This window comes from Ursus arctos, unplaced genomic scaffold (genome assembly GCF_023065955.2).
Source record: "Ursus arctos isolate Adak ecotype North America unplaced genomic scaffold, UrsArc2.0 scaffold_26, whole genome shotgun sequence".
Lineage (NCBI taxonomy): Eukaryota > Metazoa > Chordata > Mammalia > Carnivora > Ursidae > Ursus > Ursus arctos.
Window position 1 is genome coordinate 23,651,060 of NW_026622941.1, and position 20,275 is coordinate 23,671,334.

The window sequence follows — 20,275 nt, forward strand, 5'->3', positions numbered from 1 at the left end:
GAAAAGCAAAATAACAAAATAAAATATAAAATAGCCTGAGCATTGACCCAAAGGGGTTGAATAATCTAAATCAGAAAGAAAAGAGGTGACATTTACATCTTGTTTAGCTTTCCCAGTGCTTAGGAGATTGTGAGGAAGCTCAGATCTATTTAAGGTAATAAAAACTCAGACCCTTCACAGAGCACCAGACCCTCTAGGACAATGTCTCTGGGCACCTTCCCTGGAAGCCCCACAGCATCTCACCCTCAGCAGCTCACTCCTCCCTCTCTACTCCCATCCATCTCTGTAAGCCACATCTGTGCCAGAGCCAAGTTGTCCTGGCTCCTCTCACATCTGGTCCTACTGATGTGACACCTCAGGCATTCTTAGCCAGGTTCCCAGCTTATTCTGCCCCCAGTCTAGTTCCCTTATCCAGTCTCTCTCCCATCCACCCTCTGCTCAGATATGAGCTGGTCTTTCTAAATCATCAACACCATCACATTACTCTCAGGTTGAAAAAGAAAAAAAAGGAAGTAGTGGAATGTAGGAAAAAATGAGAAGATTGTTTAGTAACTTGATACGAGGAGCAGGGAGGAAAAAAAAGGATGACCTCTGTTTGAAAGATTTTGATTCAAGTGGAATTATCAGAGAAGGTCAAATTTCAGTCAGTTGTATCCTTAGTTTTTCAATAACTGGATTAGAAAATATGATGTCAAGTATTTCCCTATATAGCTGTGAAATGGCTGGGCATTGAAGACAACACATGTTAGCACAAAAGGGTGGACCCTCTTTCTTAAATGAGGCACAAATTTCTGTGAAACTTAAATTAACTTCTACAAAAATTCCACAAAAATGTTCAGATCTTTTGTTTCATGATAGTAAGATAACACTTAGGATGGTCATTGAAAAAAAAAATCCCTTGGAAATTGGTTGAAACTCAGCAATGACTTCAAGTGACATCACCAGATAATATGTACAATTGATGTTCTCTCATTTCCTGACTCAGCAGGTGACTCAGCCCTTGTTCAGCAGGGCTGTGGGCACAAGTTATTGCTTGTGGCCTGAAGACCACATTACACAAAATTAGGTGCTCATAGTCCTCTTTTCTAGTGGGTAGAGGGCACAAAAGAACCATATCTCAAACAGCATGTTTATTTAGCAAAGAGCCTTATTTCCAAGGATCATGAGAAGGGAGGCTCTTTTAACCTTTTTATGTAAAAACTTTTCAAAATTTTATGAAAGAATCCACTTGAACTGCTGTTATTTGACAAGTGAACAGTGGTTTTCAACTATCTTCTCAAATTATAGCCCCCAACCTGGTAAACAAAGATATTCAGGAATTGTCTAGAGCCTCAAGCTTCACATGTCATTTGTCTACACAGATGATTGATTTCCCACCCTGAGCCTAAACTGGGTTCAGACATTCTGGATGTGTACAAAGCGATATCCTGAAGCATCTTTTGGAGAACTCAACAATTTTAATCAAGAAACACACTTGCAGTTAAAAGACAGAAATAATTCTGAGTACAGTTTGGTAGCTGTCTTCTACTCAGCCTCATGAACCACAGCTGGATGAAAGGGAGAGAGAGAGGGAGAGAGAGAGTTGGGGACTTGCTTTGGCTCCTAAGATAGCATGACCCGGAGCGTTCAGATCTCACCTCATTCCAGACCTCCATTCAGCTTTAGTGCTACAAGGAAACTTTAATGGCATCACCCAGTGTGAGATGGAGGGTCAGGAGCCACACCTGGCAGGAGGGGATCTGTCAGGACCTTCACTGTGGATTGTGTGCAATACTTGTTGTGGAGGGTCTTTCTAGGGAGAGTAAAGTCTAAGACAATTCACAAATTTCAGGCTTGGCTAACTGATAGTGGTTATGGCATTTCCTGAAATAGAGAATAAAAGAGAAACATGATGAGCAGGTCAGTTTTAGGTAAGTTGAGTTTGAGATGCTTATGAAATTTCTCAGGGAAGGTGTCAATAAGGCAGTTGAGAGCTTTCGAGAGTGTTTGGGGGTAGAGCTATAAATTTAGTGTCATAAGTTTAGAGATGTCAATTGAAGTAATGAGGAGATGTTACAGAGAAAGTGTGTGAAGAGAGCAAAAAAGACTGCAAAACCCTTGGATTATCTATACTGAAAGGAGTAGCAAAAAGTGACCTTACTGGGAAATGCTTGAATAACAGGGTAAGCTTAGGAGGTGCAACAAAGAGATTTGGAGGAAGTTGCTACCCCAAGAAATTACACTTAGAACTTAATCTACAGAGTTGTTTTCAGAAAATTATATTACATTTTTTGTTCCCAGATCTTCCCTTTCAGAGGAACTAACTGCAGAGTATTAAATCTGAAACTGGATTTTCAAATAAAGGAAATATTTGTAAGGACCTTGTTTTAGGGATATAAATCAGCAAGTAGTTAACCCAGGGAATAATAAACAGTCATTAACTGAAACATGGCAATGTAAATCCTAGAAACTTTTATTTCTTTTTAAAAATTGATTGTCCGGTAAGACACTAATAGCATGAAGAGTCACATTAATTGGTGCTTATAAAGTGACTAATCTCTTTATTTCCCCTCCAGTCATTTGAAACATTCTATAAGATGCCCTTGTTAAAAAAGGTATTTTAAAAGGAACTTTACAAGAGCTTTCATTTTGCAGGGTTTTGGAGTGTGGTGGCATGATTTTTGGCATCATAATTCAACAACAGCTAACTTTAAAGCAGACGTTTTTATGTAGGTTCAGAAGATATGCAGGACCATGAACTCTAACACTGAAATTTCAGAAAGCAACTCTTTCATTTTTTAACTGGAAAATAAACAGATTGCTATTTTCTTTGTAAAAGAGGCCCTACGTAATAAAAAATGAGGATGACAGCTTTGCCAAGTCCCTCCATTTCCACCTTCTTTAGGAATAAACCAACCACTTAACTTTTGCCCTTACATAAGATGACGTGGAGCTTTATGCTCCAGTCCCACATTCTCCACGTCCTGTCCCATGAGGAGTCCCACCCACAGCAAGCATCTGTTTTCCGGAAGAGCTCAGGTGGGATGCTAAAGAGGGTGATGCATGCAAACACAGTATTTATGGGTCTTCCCTATACATTTCTCATGATACTGACTGGGTAGAAGATGACTGTGACTTTAAAGTTGGTTTCTCTATGTATCGATTCCCAGAACTCCCAAGCCCTCAGGAACTGAATGAGTAAGTTGCTGAAACTAGCAATTAGTAGGCCCCATTTCCTCTTTGTCTTTCCCTGGCTGGTTCTGATGATCTTCCCATCTACACGTTCAGTCTTGCCCTTCTTGGACAGGAAGTATTTATAAGCCTGGGGCCCTTGATCTCTTCAGAGTCAGGAAGAGTTTAATATGAAATGTTCTGGAGGGAGTCCATTGGCTTGTACTATGCTAGTAAACACCTTACTGCCTGCCATACATTAGGGTGTGAAGCTCTGCGTACTGGTCCACATATTGCCTCTCACTTCTCTGTGATGTTCCCATGGGCCTCCTGTACTTGCTTTGCCTTTGAGAATTGGCCCTCCTTTGTTCTTGCTGGTTCTACCACTTGAAGCTTTGTCTGATTCTAATTCAGAGGCCATGTCCCTGCTATTCTTATACAGGCCAACTGGATGTAGCCTGTCAATCTCTATGAACTCACATCCTGGGCTTCTATGGCTGACCACTTTACTAGAGGCTGTTACAACCCTAAAACTGGGTGCTTTCTGCCTCCTAGGTAGATCCGTCCTGTCAGTCCTGGAATTGGCACAGGTCTCCTTGGGCCAGACCTACATTACTAAGGGGGCCAGTATCAGATTAATTACACTGCCCTCTGCTTTAATTTGCTAAGAATAAAAACTTGATGTATCCCTGACAGATCCCAAATTATACCATTAGCATGAAACAAGAATGTTTCAGTCTACATCAAAACTGTCATTAATTATCCGTGTAATGAACTCCCTTGATAAAGTGAATAAATTTTTAAAATGTGTTCAGATCACATGGACATAGCACCTGAGTATTAGTAACAATCTTTGCAAATAATAATTTTTTTAGTAAATGTATGGTAGCCCACTAGCCAGGTTTATCCGTGACTTTCCTAATTTTATGCTGAAAATCCTGCAAACTGAGATGTTTGTTCACCCTAGGAAAATTAGTCGTCTCTCTTGTTGGCCTTGATTCATAGATTAAGAAAGGACCCAACAATAACTATATATAAAATTATAATGTGATGATTCTCTTCTTAATTGCAGCCTCTTCATGCCCATTCAACGTATTGTAACTACACAGTGCTTCCAGCTAAATGGGTCCTTTCCAATTAGACCGCTCTTCCTTCTAAGGGACTTTTTCCATTTCCTACATGACATATTCTGTTCCAAAGATCATCATTAACGCTGCCCTCTAGATTTCAGCAGATCATCTTGACCCAGACAGTGACCATGGATCTATGGGAAGTCTTTTATCTAAGTCTACCAGTTGCCCCTCTTTTCTCATTGTTTTGACTGATGCATTTCGCTATCCTACAGCATGTGTTTTAAGTGTTTAAATCAGGAAAGGAACAGAGACTCAAATGCTAGTGTAGGCCAAATAAACAGGGTTTATCTGTTTTTTTTTCCCTATTCTGAAGGACTTCTCAAAGTCTTAATTTGCTACATACTATACACAGTCAATCTCTAAAGGAATCAAGGGTGTTTGTTCACTGTTTCCCAAACATACTTGATAATGGATGTCTTCGGAGGAATAACATTATTAATACCTTGTGGACATCATGTCTGGCTGTATAAAGTGTGGGAAGTGCTAGGATAAGAGGAAAAGCACAAACTTTGATGCCAGAGAGCTCTGGATTCAAATCTTAGCTCCAATGCTTTTTAGTTGGGTGACTTATTTACTTATCTGTAAATCTTTTATTTAATTACATTTCCATGTTGTTATTTTTATTTTTCTAAAAAAAAAAACATGTTAGAAAAGAGGGGGTTTTAAAAGCATTTTATTTCCTCTTTTGTATACCGGGTATCCACCTGGTGGGATTGTTGTAAGGATTTATAAACTTACGTATGAAAAGCACCTACCATTCTACCTTAAAAGCCTGTGTGGGTGTAACATGAATATCTCACTCCAGTGACTATAGCTTCATGAGAGATTAATAAATCAAAGCTAAAACTAAGAACAGAAAGCCAATGTGCTATGATTTCAGCAAAGAGTTTATGTATAACATCATTGTCTATCATTTCAGAATTCCTTTCCTTTGAGACTTAACATTTTTATCATCTTAAATTGTTATCAAATGATTCCTTACCAGACATTGTTCAAAAGATAATGACATTGAGAAAAAGTAAATGGGTAGAGAGAGAAGAGAACCAATGTATGCTTTGTTCTTCTTTGAGATCCACAAGGCATATTGGCATAGTAAAGTCTCGTTTTGGGGGACAGTGGGGCAAAAGGTCACAAAGAAGGTGGAAAGAAGAGGCCAGAGGCATTAAAGATACAGTTCAGATTCTTCATATTCAACAAATAAGAGGTAAGAGGGTTAGAGCCCCAATTGTTATTCCCGAGCCAAGTGTTCTTTTTCAGGAAAGACTTTCAAATCTATACTCAGTCTTATTTCACAGACCAGATGTGTTCCAGAAAAGCTGACCTTCATTCAAGCTTCTTAAGCACATATTCCCACAGGCTCCCATTATGAGAACAGAGATACGTTTCCTGGGAGAGAAGGAATAGGCCTACACATAGTCTATCGTTATGTTATAGTGAAAAGAACCCCAAATTTTGTCTGCTATGTATCACAAAGAATGGGTTCTCTTCCCCTTACAAAGCTTCAGTTTATTCTTGAAAATAGGGATGATGATGATGATGTTAATAATGTCCTTCCCCAGGGTGATTATCGGGAACAAATTAAACAAGTTAAGTGGAAAAACTATTAAACTGCTACCACTCTGAGGATAGGAACTATGTCTATCTTGCTCATCATGGTATTTCTAGGATGGTCTCAGGGTTTGGCCTCTGGGTGGTGGCCAGTGCATCCACGTTAAAAGGTTTGAGTTTATACTTTGTAAACTCAAAATCCCTGAACAAATTCTTGTTTGATTTTTGTTCATTTCTTTATATATGTTAGGAGTGTTTAATTATAGTGTTCTAGGACTTTTAGATTTTATTGCATCTACTGTTAACTACATTTAATGCAAGAAAGAACATTTTCAGATTAAAAAAAAGTAGGAATAATGTCATCTCTTTATATGAGTCAGTTCTGCCCAAGAAAGAACCATTAGTATAGTTAAGCTGTCTAAAAATAATGTTATTTGCATTTATTGAGTGCTTACTCTTTTATGTGCTTACATGTAATAATTAATTGAATCCTCATAATTCCCCATGGGGCAGCTATTTTTATTACAACTACTACATAGATGAGAAAACTGAGGTACAGAAAGGTTAAATAACTTCCCAAAGATTACAGAAACAGAATTCAAACCGGGTCAAGTGGCTCCACAGCCCTCACCTGTAACCATCATGCTTTGTTGCCTCTCTTAGTTCTTGATATTGTCTTTATTTTTCACTAGAGAAAACTTCACCATAAACCATCAGTGGACTGAAGTCTAGAAAACCAATGACTTATTTTACTTGAGGATTCTATTTGTTTTGACTATCCTTTCCTCTGAAACCCCAGACCCCAAGAAGTTCATTTGCAACTTGGGATAAAAACGATAACCAGTTCTGATCAGAAGATAATAATGTAGAAAAAGAAAATATAAATGGAGACAGGCTTCCATTGGTAACAAGAGAAGAAAATCAGAAAGACATATAACGTGGGAACACAATCTATGCTATTAGAGAGGGCAATGTATCAGGAGCAATGAGCAGAATTAAAAAAGTTAAGTTAGTAGACTCATGTACCAGTCACCGAGTTGTGGTGGAAAACCTGAAAAATGTCCACCTGCCCGGTGGACACCCTGGCAAATGTTATCTTCTTTAATCCACAAGAATGAAAAGAGCCAAGAGCATGACTGGAGTTGTACCAAATGGAGCAGAGGGTATAAATGAAACTGAACTGTGTATATATGGGGCCTCTCCTTAATTTCATGAACTAATCAATGCACAGGTGAGCCATCATGTGGTCTATGCTCCCCTTTTGGGTGAGCTTAGTCAGAAGCAATGAGGGTTTCAGGGACATTTTTCCTTTGCTGGCTGGGTCCATACTAGGCTCTGTCAATGAGAGAGTAAGAGGCTCACTGCAAGGCTGAAGGAAGACAGGGGTACTTGCTCTGACTGCTTCTTTCAGACATCCTGGTGGCTTACTATTTCTTTGAGTGTCTCCCCAGCATTTTCCCCCCCATCTGCAACAGTTATTCCAGGGGCAATTGATTGTAGTTTTCAGATTTGTTTCCTGCACCTTCCCAGGATCAGTTTAGCAACCCCTTTCAGAATTACCAGCCAGTTAGTGCCCCCTCCTCAGAGGTCTGGTGCAACTGGGCAGGAGCCCTCCTCTGAGCTTTTAAGTACTGATACTTCCAACCTCTTGTTTTTGTTTCCATGATGTAGGAATGGGAGCTGTTTCCTATAGTTACCCCTGGGTTCCCTTTTGCCTTGTCAGTTCTCTAATACCCATTTGGTCAATCTCTTTGTTAAAATACCTAGTGTGGTTTCTGATTGACTGGCTGGACCTTGGTAGGACAGTATCCACACCTATCTGCCTTTTGAGATTTATTCTTCATATCCTTCATCTGCCACTTTTTATTTGCATCTTTGCATTGTTGTAGAGGGTTTTTGTTTGTTTGTTTGTTTGTTTTATATATGTGTTCTGACTTACCATTTAGATAAAAAACTCTGGAAGCACAGAAAAAAACTTACAATGTTCAGATTCAGAAAGATATAGATTTAAGATCTGGTTCTTCCGTTTCACAAAATAAGTGATTTTGAGCAAATCATTTAACATCTCCATATGTCACTTTCTCATTTATAAAATGGTGACAATAATGCCTGCTTCATATTGATGTTGAGAGGATATAATGACTAAAATATATATAAAGTGCCTTAATAACGGCACTCAAATGTAAAGACATTCAGCAAATGGCCTTTTAGTTCATAGGTGTCTGTGCATGATTGCCTAAGACACTGGCTTGTACAGGATAGACACCCAATATATATATTTGGTGATAATGATGATGATTTAGAGTTTCTGTGTTTATGTCTGTGTACCATGCCATTGGACATTGGCTTGTACATAGAAGCTCTCAATGAATATTTGTGGGTGATGACAAATATAAGATCAGACTATTTGATTAAAAACCCATAATATATTATAATCCATTTGTTGTGTATATTTACTAAAAAATTGACTGCTGCTCTGCCTTCAAAGAATTCCAGAACATGCTATCTGGCTATCTAGAAGGTCTGTCTTACCTCTATGGAACACCACACATAGAGTGTGTACTGGTACAATGTGTTTGACACAAACAGTCTGTCATCTGTTCAAGTGCCCCTTCTGTTAAGAAAGAAATGAAACTCTTTCCAGATAATGTTCCTTGAGGAAAACAAAAGTCTGTGACTTTCATTACTGACTGATTCTTACTATGAAAATGGCAAACATGTACCACCAATAGTTCGCAGGAACTCAGAACAGCCCTGAGGACAGTGTAAGTGTTTTGGTAATGGAACAGCAAAATGTGAATTCCTGTAGCTCCTCTGTTTGCCCTTGAAGAGTCTGAAAGCAGAGCTGAATGTTTAATCATGGGGAAGGAATAATAAAGATCACAGTGCATGGGGAGGGAGCACCATGAAAGTCCAGAAGGTTCTGCTGAACACTGCGTGGTGTAAAAATGTTTTGTTGTTCCTGCAGCTTGCTTGCCTTAGATAAGGTCCATCCCACACTAAAAGTAAAAGCAATTAGAATCTTTGAGGGTTTGAGGGAGCTTTCTTACCTGTTTCATTTAGTCTTTAGAATATATTTATATTGAGCAATAGCAACAACAAATATCTAGAATATTTACACTTATATTTATACGTACTAAGCTCGTTAAGACATTAGACAACCAGAGCCTCCTAGTTGTTACTGAAGGAAAGGTATTCTGTCAAAATGGGTTAGTTCAGGGAAGTGACATTCATTTGTGATATCTGAAAATAAGTCATGACTCAGGAGTTTAACTCTGCTGGTATTAAAATGCTGCCCTCCTCATTGGTCTGGTCAATCTAAGGTGCATGTCTTAAATAGAGTAGTTCTTAAGCTTTAGTGCATGTAATAATCACCTAGAGGGCTTGGCAAAACACATATTGATGGGCTGCACTCTCAGGGAAGAGCCTGAATAGAAATCCCAAATGTATTAGTCAGCGTTCTCCAGAGAAACAGAACCACAGGACTGATAGATTGATTGAGTGAGTGATTTAAAGAAATTGGCTTACGTGGTTATGGAGGCCAAGAAGTTCCAAGAGCTGCAGTCAGCAAGCTGGAAACCCAAGAGAGCTAATAGTGTAAGTTTCAGTCTGAATCTGAAGGCCTAAGAACTAGGAAAGGTGATGGTGTAAGTTCTAGTCTGAAGGCCAGCAGGCTTAAGACCCAAGAAGACGTAGTCCAAAGGCAAGAAAAGAGGTGCTATCCAGCTCATGTAGACAGGCAGGAATTCTCACTTATTCAGTCTTTTTGCTCTATTCAGGTCTTCCATTGATTAGATGAGGCTCACCCACATCAGGGAAGGCAATCTGCTTTACTCAATACACCAATTCAAATGTTAATCTCATCCAGAAATGCCCTCAAGAACAGCCAGAATAATGTTTGACAAAAGGTCTAGGTACCTCAGGGCCCAGTAAAGTTAACACATGAAGTTAACCATCACACGCTGCTGCTGCTGCTAGTCCAGGATTCACATGCTAAGAACCACTGCTAGAGAAGAAATTGGGTCAGGAGTAGAAACTCACTGCTTGCTTTATCCTTATCACAGAGCCTGGTACCTAGGTAGGTACTTTAATAAAAAGTGTTATGAGTGAGTAAATAAAGTAATAAAAGAACGGAGTGGATGGAGGAAGGATCTCTATATAAAGAGACCTGAGTGGACTAATATTAAATAGTCAGGGTTCTAGTCTGACTATGATGTGGGAAACAAAGGCAGAAGAAAAATTATTAAATTTCCTTACTACCTATAGCCCATTGACAAGTCATTGAAACAGGCAGAGTGACATTCCTCTAGGGACTCAACTGCCTTGATGTTAATACTTTGCTAAGGACCAAACGCACTTTAGCCTGACCACCCCCGCCCCCACCAGGATCCTGTCTGTCTACCTTTATATGTTAACATATAAAAATTTCTTTTGAAACTTCCCGTATCTCTAAAACCCCCAAGATATGTGTTGGCAATCATTCCCCATGCACATGGCCCACCAATATCCATCTGAAGGGTCTCATGACTAAGGTTTTATTAGATGGTAATAAATGACCTTTTCCCAGCAATAGCTAGGCCCTCCAGGTCCTGGAAACCTCACTTCCAAGATTCTTTAGAGACTTACACTATCCCAAACCCCCTCCCAACTTGAAAGTTCTCAAGTATATAATGGGCCACTCCTCATGACCCCATTGCAGCTCTTTCTGCCCACTGGTCCTGTCCCCGTGCTTTAATAAAACCACCTTTTTTCACCAAAGATGTCTCAAGAATTCTTTCTTGGCCATCAGCTTCGAACCCTAACGTTCTTTCCTACATCAACTAGACCTCACTTTTCTCAGCTCTAAGATTTGGCCTAGATTCTCTCAAGTCTTTCATGGCTCCATATTTCTAAGTTCATTTCTAATTTAAAGAGAAATAATGTCTAACAATTATTTAAAACAAGTAATTTATTTTAACCAAGAAAGTGAGCTTTCATTGCAGGCCTGTTATGTGCCAGCTACTGTGCTAAAAACATGGCAGCATTATCTCATTTGATCCTCTTGATAACTCCATTATTCCCATTTTACAGACAAAGAAACTGAGTTGATGTATTGAGGAAGTGGTTGAGCTGGGATTGTATCTAGGTTCTCTTTAGTTCCAAAACCTTCCTTCTAACTATACTGACTGCACCACAAACATTTATAGAACATCAACTATGAGCAAATCACCACACTAGGGAAACCTCAAGGCATTTATCATTCAGTGAGAGCCAGTATTTTATTTTTAAAAAAGCCAAATACCTAAAGAAATTTCGAATAGAAGATTGGTCAAAATGTTACTGGAATGTAACATTAAGGACTAAGGCAGTAGGTATAGTGGTTTTAAGAGTGTAGATTTTGAGATCAGAGTATATGGGTTTGAATACCATTTTCATTAATCACAACCTGTATTAACTTGGCTATGTTACATAATCTCCTGCTTCAGGTTCCCCATCCATAAATATTTACCTCATAAGGGTATTTACAACCTACAGGTTGGATTACATCCTCACAGGATTAAGTGAATCACCATATGTAAAGCATTTACATAGTGCTATTCACAGGACAATCAGTATATGAATGTTTATTATTACTATTACATCCTCAGCATCTAGCCCAACACCTGACATGTGAAAGAAAATCTGTATATGACTGTTGAAGAATACCAAGAACCCATGCTCTCTAAAGGTTATAGCAGTTATCCATATAGTAGGTATATTTCCCTATATAATTGACCTTCTGGAAGCTCACTCTCACCCTTTGGATAGCTTCTTCCTTTTCTCAAGGCACCAAATTCAATAACATGTTATTACCATCTCTCAAAGTGCCTTCTTATTGCTGGCTCAGTGATATTATATTAGTATGGTTTTGATGTGCCACAGAACTAAATACAGAGTAAGAAAATGAGAATAAAAAACCCTGAAATTTGCCTGAAATGTCTGTTTTCAGTTCTTATAGCTGAAGATGATTGAAACTTTAAGAGTTTTAAAAAAAATTTTAACCAGAAAGAACTTTTGAATTTGCCTTTTAATTAATACCCTGTGTATAAATTGCAGGTAAAGACCTCTTGTTTTGCTTATCAGATCAACTGAATAAAAATCATTTTAAAACACAAAACTGCACTTGTACTGTCTTTAAAAAGTGGCACATTGCCAAGAAATTCATAGCAGAGCATAGAGCTGTGGTTTGTTCTCTGACATTAAAAGAATACCTGAGGTCTTTAGCACATGGATACTGAATATTCAACAATGGTCTGAGATTTCCAGTGCTGCTGCCTGCTCCAGCACTTTAATTCCTGGGATATGCCAGCATTGCTCATTAGCATTTAAATGGACAGCCAAGTCCTGCAGAAACCTAAGATATATGTCACACTGTAACTGGCTTCAACTCCTTCAGGGGCTGTGGAGTTTCTTTGCCTCTTCTGATGTTCCAACTTCTCTTTCAACTTTTGCCTTTGTGGATTTGGGATGATCAGTTATCTGCAAGATTTATAACCAACAGCTTTGATGTCAGACAGATGTATGGTGTCAACATTCTGCAATTTAAGAAAATTCTCTTTTTCTTTTAGGATGTACTGTTGTGTTTTTCTGTCTGCTCACTGTTCACTTTAATATAATAAAGCAAATTTCAGTTTCCTGGGTTTCTCTTAGGAAAATTTTAAATCAGCCCTCATTCCAAGTTGGAACTTAATTTGGTATAATGTCCCTAGCTTCACTAAACCACCAGGCTAGATCAGAAAGGGCTCACACTCCATATACCTAAAATCTACAACTGCTTCTGTCTCAGCAGCAAAACTACAAAGTACTAACTACTAGAGTACTTTCACTTGGATGTGATTACTTGCCTACTGAAACTCAGACAAAATACACAATTTAAATCACATGTTTCTCAAACAGCCATCATTGAATCTATCTTTTGACCTCAAGAGTGATAAAGGTAAGTCTTATCAATATTCCTGGATAACCATATTATACTGCCTTGTGGGTATAACAATGGCTACAGGACATAAAGCTGATGGGGTGATGTCATACAAGTGTGCAATCATACTGCTTTCCAGTGTGCTTCCCTTAGGGCTGCTGCATGAAGCACCTCACTAATGATCACTTTCATGGCATCACCTAGAGCTGTGCTGTCCCACATAGTAGCCACTTGTTACATGTGGTTACTTGAGTTAATTAAAAATTGAGTTCCTCCATTGTATTGTTCACATTTCAGGTACTCAATAGCCACACGAGGTTATTGAATTGGATAGTGTTAGATATAGAATATTTCTATCATTGCAGAAAATTCTATTGGACAGTACTGATGTAGAGTCTTAAGATTTAAGGGACCTTAGAAAGCGCAATTAACCATCCTACTTTTCCCGGGACTGAGGGATTCCTGGTATCTAGGACCTTCAGTGTTAAAATTATGACATTCCCTAGAAAACTGGGACCCTAAGAGGTCTTCTGGTCCAACCATATACCTAATGCAGATATTCCTCCTGTAACATTCTTAACTTCGGACATTTCTGAGCCTGCTAGCCAAGTGATGTTATATATTAACTGGGTTGGCTGAAGCGGGCAGTATTTGGAGAACTATAGTAGAAGATTAAGCTAAAACTAAATGGGTACTGATTTTCACCAAGAGGTAGAAAGCACACAGGAGCAAGTAGACTATTAAAGCAAACACAATGACATAGTCCCACCCACCGAAAGGGAATACATTTCATAAGTAGCCTACAAGATAGGTAATGAGTCTAGCATCAAAGGCACACGGCTCTTAGAAATGTCTGGTGAGTCAGGGTCCTGTGTCATATTAACAGGCAGGGTTCTGTTGAATTACTTTTTCTCAAAAGAAATTACATATATATATATATATATATATATCAGTCATTGAATTCAAGAACTCAAAGAAGCCTTGGGGATTTTCCAGTCCAACTCCAATTTTGCAAAAAAGAGACCTGGTGCCCAAAGGGCCTAAATGTCTTTTCCAAGATACCACAGTAATAGAGAAAGTCCATATTGCTTTTTCTAAGGGCGAAGGCACAGATTAGTCTAAATTCCTGTAAAGAAAATTAGTGACATTTTAATTGAGTGTTAAATTTTTATTACTTCTCCATGATTTTTGTTTAATGTTGTTAAAAGTACTTTACTTTATATTATTTTATATTTGAAGTAGCTTCCTATTAAGAAAAGTATTAACAAACATTGAATAGGAAGATGGTTTAATGTTATCAGATGCCAGAGGGAAGGCACAACTATTTTTATTTTGCTTTGGTTTCTACAACCAGAAGAATGATCACTTAATGAAAAGAGTACAACAACACTGTAAGGGGGAACCGAAGCCCAGTTTAGGCAAGGAAATGGAAAGAGAATATCTAGGACTCCTTAAATATGGTGAAAGCCCAGGCTCTAAACAAAAACAGACCTGTAGGTTCAAAGATGGTTTCACAACTGTGTGATTTTGGGTAAGTTATTTTATCTCTCCATTCCTCAGCAAAGTCAATCTATAAAAATATGGATTATAACAGAAACTATCCCATAAGGCTAGATAATATGTATAAAGTGCTTAGAACAATGTCTTACCTGCTTAATGCTCAATACATACTTTTAATTATTCTAATTATTATCATTAAATCACAAAACTGACTTCAAGTGTCCACATTCAGATGAATTATATACCAGGGTAATGAGTAACTTGCAGAAATATTTGTTGAATGATGAATACACAAATTACAAGTCTGGCATATGACTATTGCCTTAATCAGTAACATAAAATACTTGCATTCAGACACTTGCCAAAACAATGTTTCACAAATGTCAGTCATTTGATAAACACCTGTATTAATTTCCTATTTTTTGCTGTTATAAATTATCATTGGCTTAAAACAAGAAGAATTTACTCTTTTACAGTTCTGGAGGTCAGAAGTCTAAAACAGTGTTTTAGGTTGTTGGCAGGAGTGGTTCCTTCTTGGAGCTTCAGAGGAGAATTTGCTCCTATTTTTCAGCTTCTAGAGGCTACCTGTGTTCCTTGGCCTGTGGCCCCTTCCTTATATCACTTCAGCCCCTTGCTTGCTTGTCACATCTCCCATTCCTGTCTTTGACCCTCCTGTCTCCCTCTTAAGAACACTTGTAATTACATCGCTGGGCCCTCCCAGATAATCCAGGATAATCTCATCTCAATATCCTTAGTTTAGTCACATTTGCAAAATCCCTTTCACCATATAAGTGAACATTCACAGATTCTGGGATTTTAGTATGTAGACATCTTTGGGGGTATTATATCTAGCCTACTACATCACCTTCACCATTTGATGTTTTCCATGTTTGCTTACCAATAAACTATTACTTAATATTCATCTTTAATTGTTTTATTGAGTTAATTTATCTGTGAAGTCATGGTTTCAATGGGTTAGTTATATGTTTATCAAAACATATTAAAATTATGTTGTTAAAAGTTTTGCTTTTCCTCTAACATCTTCTCCTGTACTATGAATGATATTATATAATATACTTATGAAATACTGATGATAAATTCTGCTATAAACTTATATTCCTCAAAGTTTGGCCAAAGACCTTTCTACAGTAATAGATAATTGGGAAAACCTAGCCTAGTCTAATGAGCAGGCTTCTTATTTTCTCTTCTGAATTCTTTGAGTTTTTTCCCAGCATTATTTTAGAATACTTGAAGGCATGGTTTTTGAGTCATATTACTTAAGCCAAGCAGAAATTCCTTGACCAAGTTACAGCTTAATGTTAAGTCCTCTACAGTCAGGGGAGGTCAATGCAAAATCATCTCCTTGAACTGCATCTCTGATCCTTTTGTAAATCCACCATTGGCAATACGACCCATTCTGATAGTAAGCATTTGTACAGGGAAGCAGGTAATAAATTCCCGTTTGAGTTTAGTTCCAGGAAGAAAGATGGTATTAAATTTATTGGTTTTCTTTTGTTATAAAAAGAAGACAACAACAACAACAACAATAATAATAGAAAAAGAATAGCCTAATTTGTTTCTGTTTTTGACTAAAGCTACTAAACATAGTCAGATTCAAGGTGTAGATGAAATCAGCTCAACTCTGGAATGTTGGCATCAAGATTCCTTTGATTCCCATTTATGAAGTATATTGTTTTGAGGCTTAGTTGTTTTACTTTATATTGTGTCCAGTCTTGTTTGATGTAATAATATACAAGTCTTATTGTGACAGAAATTGTAATTAGGTGGATTTGGATGTTTTATATAAAATAAATTCCTGAATCCTGAACTATATTTGATATTTTAAGAAAGTAATTGTGGTGGGGCGTGAGAATGTAACCACAGAGAACCTGAACAGGGCCCAGCTGCATCCATCTCCCTCTTTGCACTAAGGCCATGCTGCCCATGAGCTACTCCCAGATAAGGACTGAGCATGGACAGGCTAGAAAACCAGGTCCATTCCTAGGAGACTCAGAACCCGTTGACAGCCAGTTTTGTCTCGAGGGCTCTCTGAGAGTCTTGCTGAAACTTCCTTAGGTTGCATGGTAATCTAGGATCCTTCCATCTGACTTTCCTTTCCTTTTCTTGTTCACTGTCCTTGCACTGTGGTCAGAAAAATCTGCCTTCTCTGACTCCCATCTCTTTTTCTTTCACAGGCATTTCCTTAATTAAATCTATATGTATTTAATCCTATTGTGGCATCTACATCTGGAAAGACCTAGATTAAGAAGTTTTATAACTTTCTGACCCTTGAAATAATCAGAACACCTTAAATTTTTTTTTATTTGAAGGCAGATATGTAACTACTTTATACAGTGGTCATACCAAGTTGTTTGATTGTATATTTGTATATCTAAAAAGAGAGGGCATAATACAAAGATGTAATATAAAGCTTTGTTCTGGCATATTTAACCTTGGGGCTGTATCTGCTTCTTGGAGTGTTTTGATGCAGCTTCCATGTGGAATGAACAGCTTGGGATCTGTATCAGTGTAGCATAATTGGACAGTTTGGCCATCGAAAGACTGCTGATAGGATGATGAATGATGAAAAAGGCTTCGGTAGCTATTATGGGGTTTTGTGATGAGATAAAGAGAAAAAGTTATCATAGTGCTCAGGTGTGAAGAAATTGCTGACAATTTATTTAAGATGGAACACGGGAAAACCAAAACCACAATTATACTGAAGGCAAAAAAACCCAAAACCCAAACAACAACAACAAAAAAGCCCTGGTAAAGAAATGATATATTTGAATAGTTGGCCTGAAATTTCCTTTTTGAAAAGATGGGGTACTTATACATAATACCCAACTTGAAAAGGATATAACACAAATAACTTTTAGTTTTCTTAAATGCTTCAATAGCAGCTACTTCCTTGTTTTAGCCCATTTTGAGTGACAGGACTTTTAATCTCCATGCCTCAAGCCCTGGTGGTGTTCCAGGTTGTGACAAAGGGGCAATCTACCATGATATAAACTTTAACTCCATGTAGTTCTTTCAAATTCCAGGGTTATTTCTATAGGACTTGAAGTCCTGATTTTTAATATATATGTACACATGAGCAGACTGCTAAGTATATGTTTGTAATATATGGCAATTCTTAGGATTAAAGTATTCATCATACATATATTTTATATACAATGGTCATCTTCAAGCATCTTAGATGGTACCCTGTGTCATAGCATAATTCCTTTAGATTTGATTTTATGTAGTATAGACAATCAGAGATAACTGATTCTTTTATTATCATTTTGTTTAGAAGGAGTTGTTAAACTGATAAGAGTTGAGTCACGGGTGCTGAGCAAGATTAGTAGTACATAGTGCTCAAGGGAGTCTCATTTTCTTTTTCTTTTCTTTTATTTATTTAGTTTTAAAGATCTTACTTATTTTTAGAGAGAGAGAGAGAGAACAAGTGGGGGGAGGGGCAGAAGGAGAGGGAGAAAGAGAATCTCCAGCAGACTCCCCACTGAGCAGAGCCCAAGCAGGGCTCCATCTCACTACCCCGCGATCACCACCTGAGCTGAAATCAAGAGTTGGACATCTTAACTGACATCCAGGCATCCCAGGCATCCCAGGTGTCTCATTTTCAATAAAATCCACGAATCAGATATTGTTGGTAGATATAAATTACGTTAAAAAATTTTATGTTAAAAAAAGATGCTGTTATAAAATATAACAATAAGTTAAGGTATAGTTTAATTTTCTCCAAAGCATTTCAGTTGTCTAAGTAATTGAAAGAAATATCATTTTAAAAGGGGTGGAGTGTTGAAAAATAGGAAAAGCCATGGAGATATGGAATTATTTCCCTGGTAGTTTTAACTTTCCTTCTTTCTTTTTTAAAAAATTGATACTATGGGGGCACCTGGGAGGCTCAGATGGTTAAGCACCTGCCTTCAGCTCAGGTCATGATCCCAGGGTCCTGGGATTGAGTCCCACAATGGGCTCCTTGCTCAGTGGGGAGCCTGCTTCTCTCTCTCTCTCTCTCTTTCTTTCTCTGGCAAATAAATAAATAAAATCTTTAAAAAAATAATAAAGTTTAAAAAATAAATAAATAAGTAAATAAGTAAAAATAAAAAAATTGATACTATGATAATAACTACCTCTAAAACGTGTGCATATTGGAAAGAAGAGGTCAGAAATTGTGGAAATAATTATAAAACCTACTAGAATGTTGTGTGATTATCTTAAACTATTCTGTGTATATATATTTTTAGTAATAGAAAATACATATTGCTTGAAAGAGGAAAATATTCTGCATTTCTCCTCTACTTTTACTCAACTACTTCTAATACTTCACCTCTGACACGAGATGTGTGGGTTTTCCACACCCAACTATTCTCTAGCTTTCTGGATACCAAGTAGGTATACTATGATTTAACTTATTGCTGAATTTGCATCATACACCACAAGTTAAGGGCGTAGTACTACAAGAATGCCCTCTCCCTTCAACTTCAGATGCCAATCACAAGTCCAGGTTGTCACTTGTGCTTGTGACTAATTGGCTCTAAATCAGAGATACCATGACCCTTTTCCCAAGTTTGATCATTTGCTAAAGTGGCTCATAAAACTCAGGAAAACAATTTACTCATGAAATTAACAGTTAATTATAAAGGGGATACAACTCAAGAAAAGTCAGGTGGAAGAGATGCATAGGATAAGCACCCTCCATACGCTCACCCTCCCAGCACCTCCATACGCTCACCAACCAAGAAGCTTTCCTAACCCCTTTGATTAAGATTTTTATAGAGGCTTCATTATGTAGCCATGATTAATTTAATAATTAGCCATTGGTGATTAACTCAATCTCTAGCCCTTCTACATCCCCTGAGGTCAGAGGGTGGGGCCAAAAGTTCTAAACCTCTAATCACATGGTTAGTTCCTTTAGCAGCCAGCCCCCATCCTGTGATTATATAGGAGTTTTCCAAAAACCACCTCAGTAACATAAACTCAGATGTGGCTGAAATGTGTTTGTTATGAATATCAAGACACCTTTATGACTCTTATCAATTAGGATATTCAAAGGATTTTAGTGGCTCCCTGCCAGGAGTGGGACTTGTTATGAAAAACAAGAGAAATCTTCTTTAGCCTTTGTAGCTCTTATCACTTAGGAAATTAAAATGAGGCTCTGACCAAAAAATGGGGACAAAGACCAGATATACTTATATTGCTTATTATATCACGATATCACATTATTACTAAAATCTTTAACCATGGTCTGATCTATAACTCAGTTAGAAATGAGATTTCAATAGAAATCCATTTTGCACTGTGCCATGTTCTATGGTAGTAAAAGAAAGAGCAAGTGTTTTCCTAAATGTAAGCCCCTTTTCAATAGTAGCACTTGACAGGAGCCTCAAGTTTCACATTTCCACTTTAGTGGACTGGGTGGAAATCTTTACAAAGTTGGTATTAAAGAGAGTACCATCTAGAAAGAGGCAGGGCAAAGAACAAGGAGGATGGGCAGTAAAGAGATTTTAGATTCAGGTACATTTTAAAACAAACTGAAGTTGCTTTTAAGTAGATAGTAGGTAGATAAGCGTCAGTAAAATACCACCAGTGTCTCTGAAGAGGAAAAAAGTATTAAGAAGGCAGTTAGAGGCTGGAGTCAACCAATTACTGAAATGGTTCCCGGAAAGGAAAAGGAGTCCTACAGCCCAAACATTTGACAGCAATGGAAACTAGCAGCCAACAGAATTAAATTGTGATTTTTTTTCATCTTTGGACTCACTAAGGGTGATCATATAGGCACCTCCTAAAGATGATTTAACTAGTGATAATGCCCAGAACATTATTACTCTACTCTTAATGTCATCATTGATAATTCTATTTTGGCAATTGTGGTATGAATGCTGTTATTTCAATAGCTGGAATAAAATGTCTTCCTATACAGCATAAAGTCATATTTTTGTGTGTTTTTCTTCATGTCTGAGTATCCTTTACCAGATATCTATAATGACTTAGATTAGATGTC

General features: G+C 37.7%; 1 protein-coding gene and 1 pseudogene across 9 annotated transcripts in view; both read right to left on the reverse strand.

Moving 5' to 3' along the window:
• Nucleotides 1–20,275, reverse strand: part of LOC123000103 (putative ankyrin repeat domain-containing protein 20A5) — a 388,417-nt gene that overhangs the window by 124,977 nt on the left and 243,165 nt on the right. The window lies entirely within an intron of this gene.
• The window catches only part of LOC130544879 (protein kinase C-binding protein NELL1-like), a 46,255-nt pseudogene continuing 25,980 nt past the window's right edge, over nt 1–20,275 (reverse strand).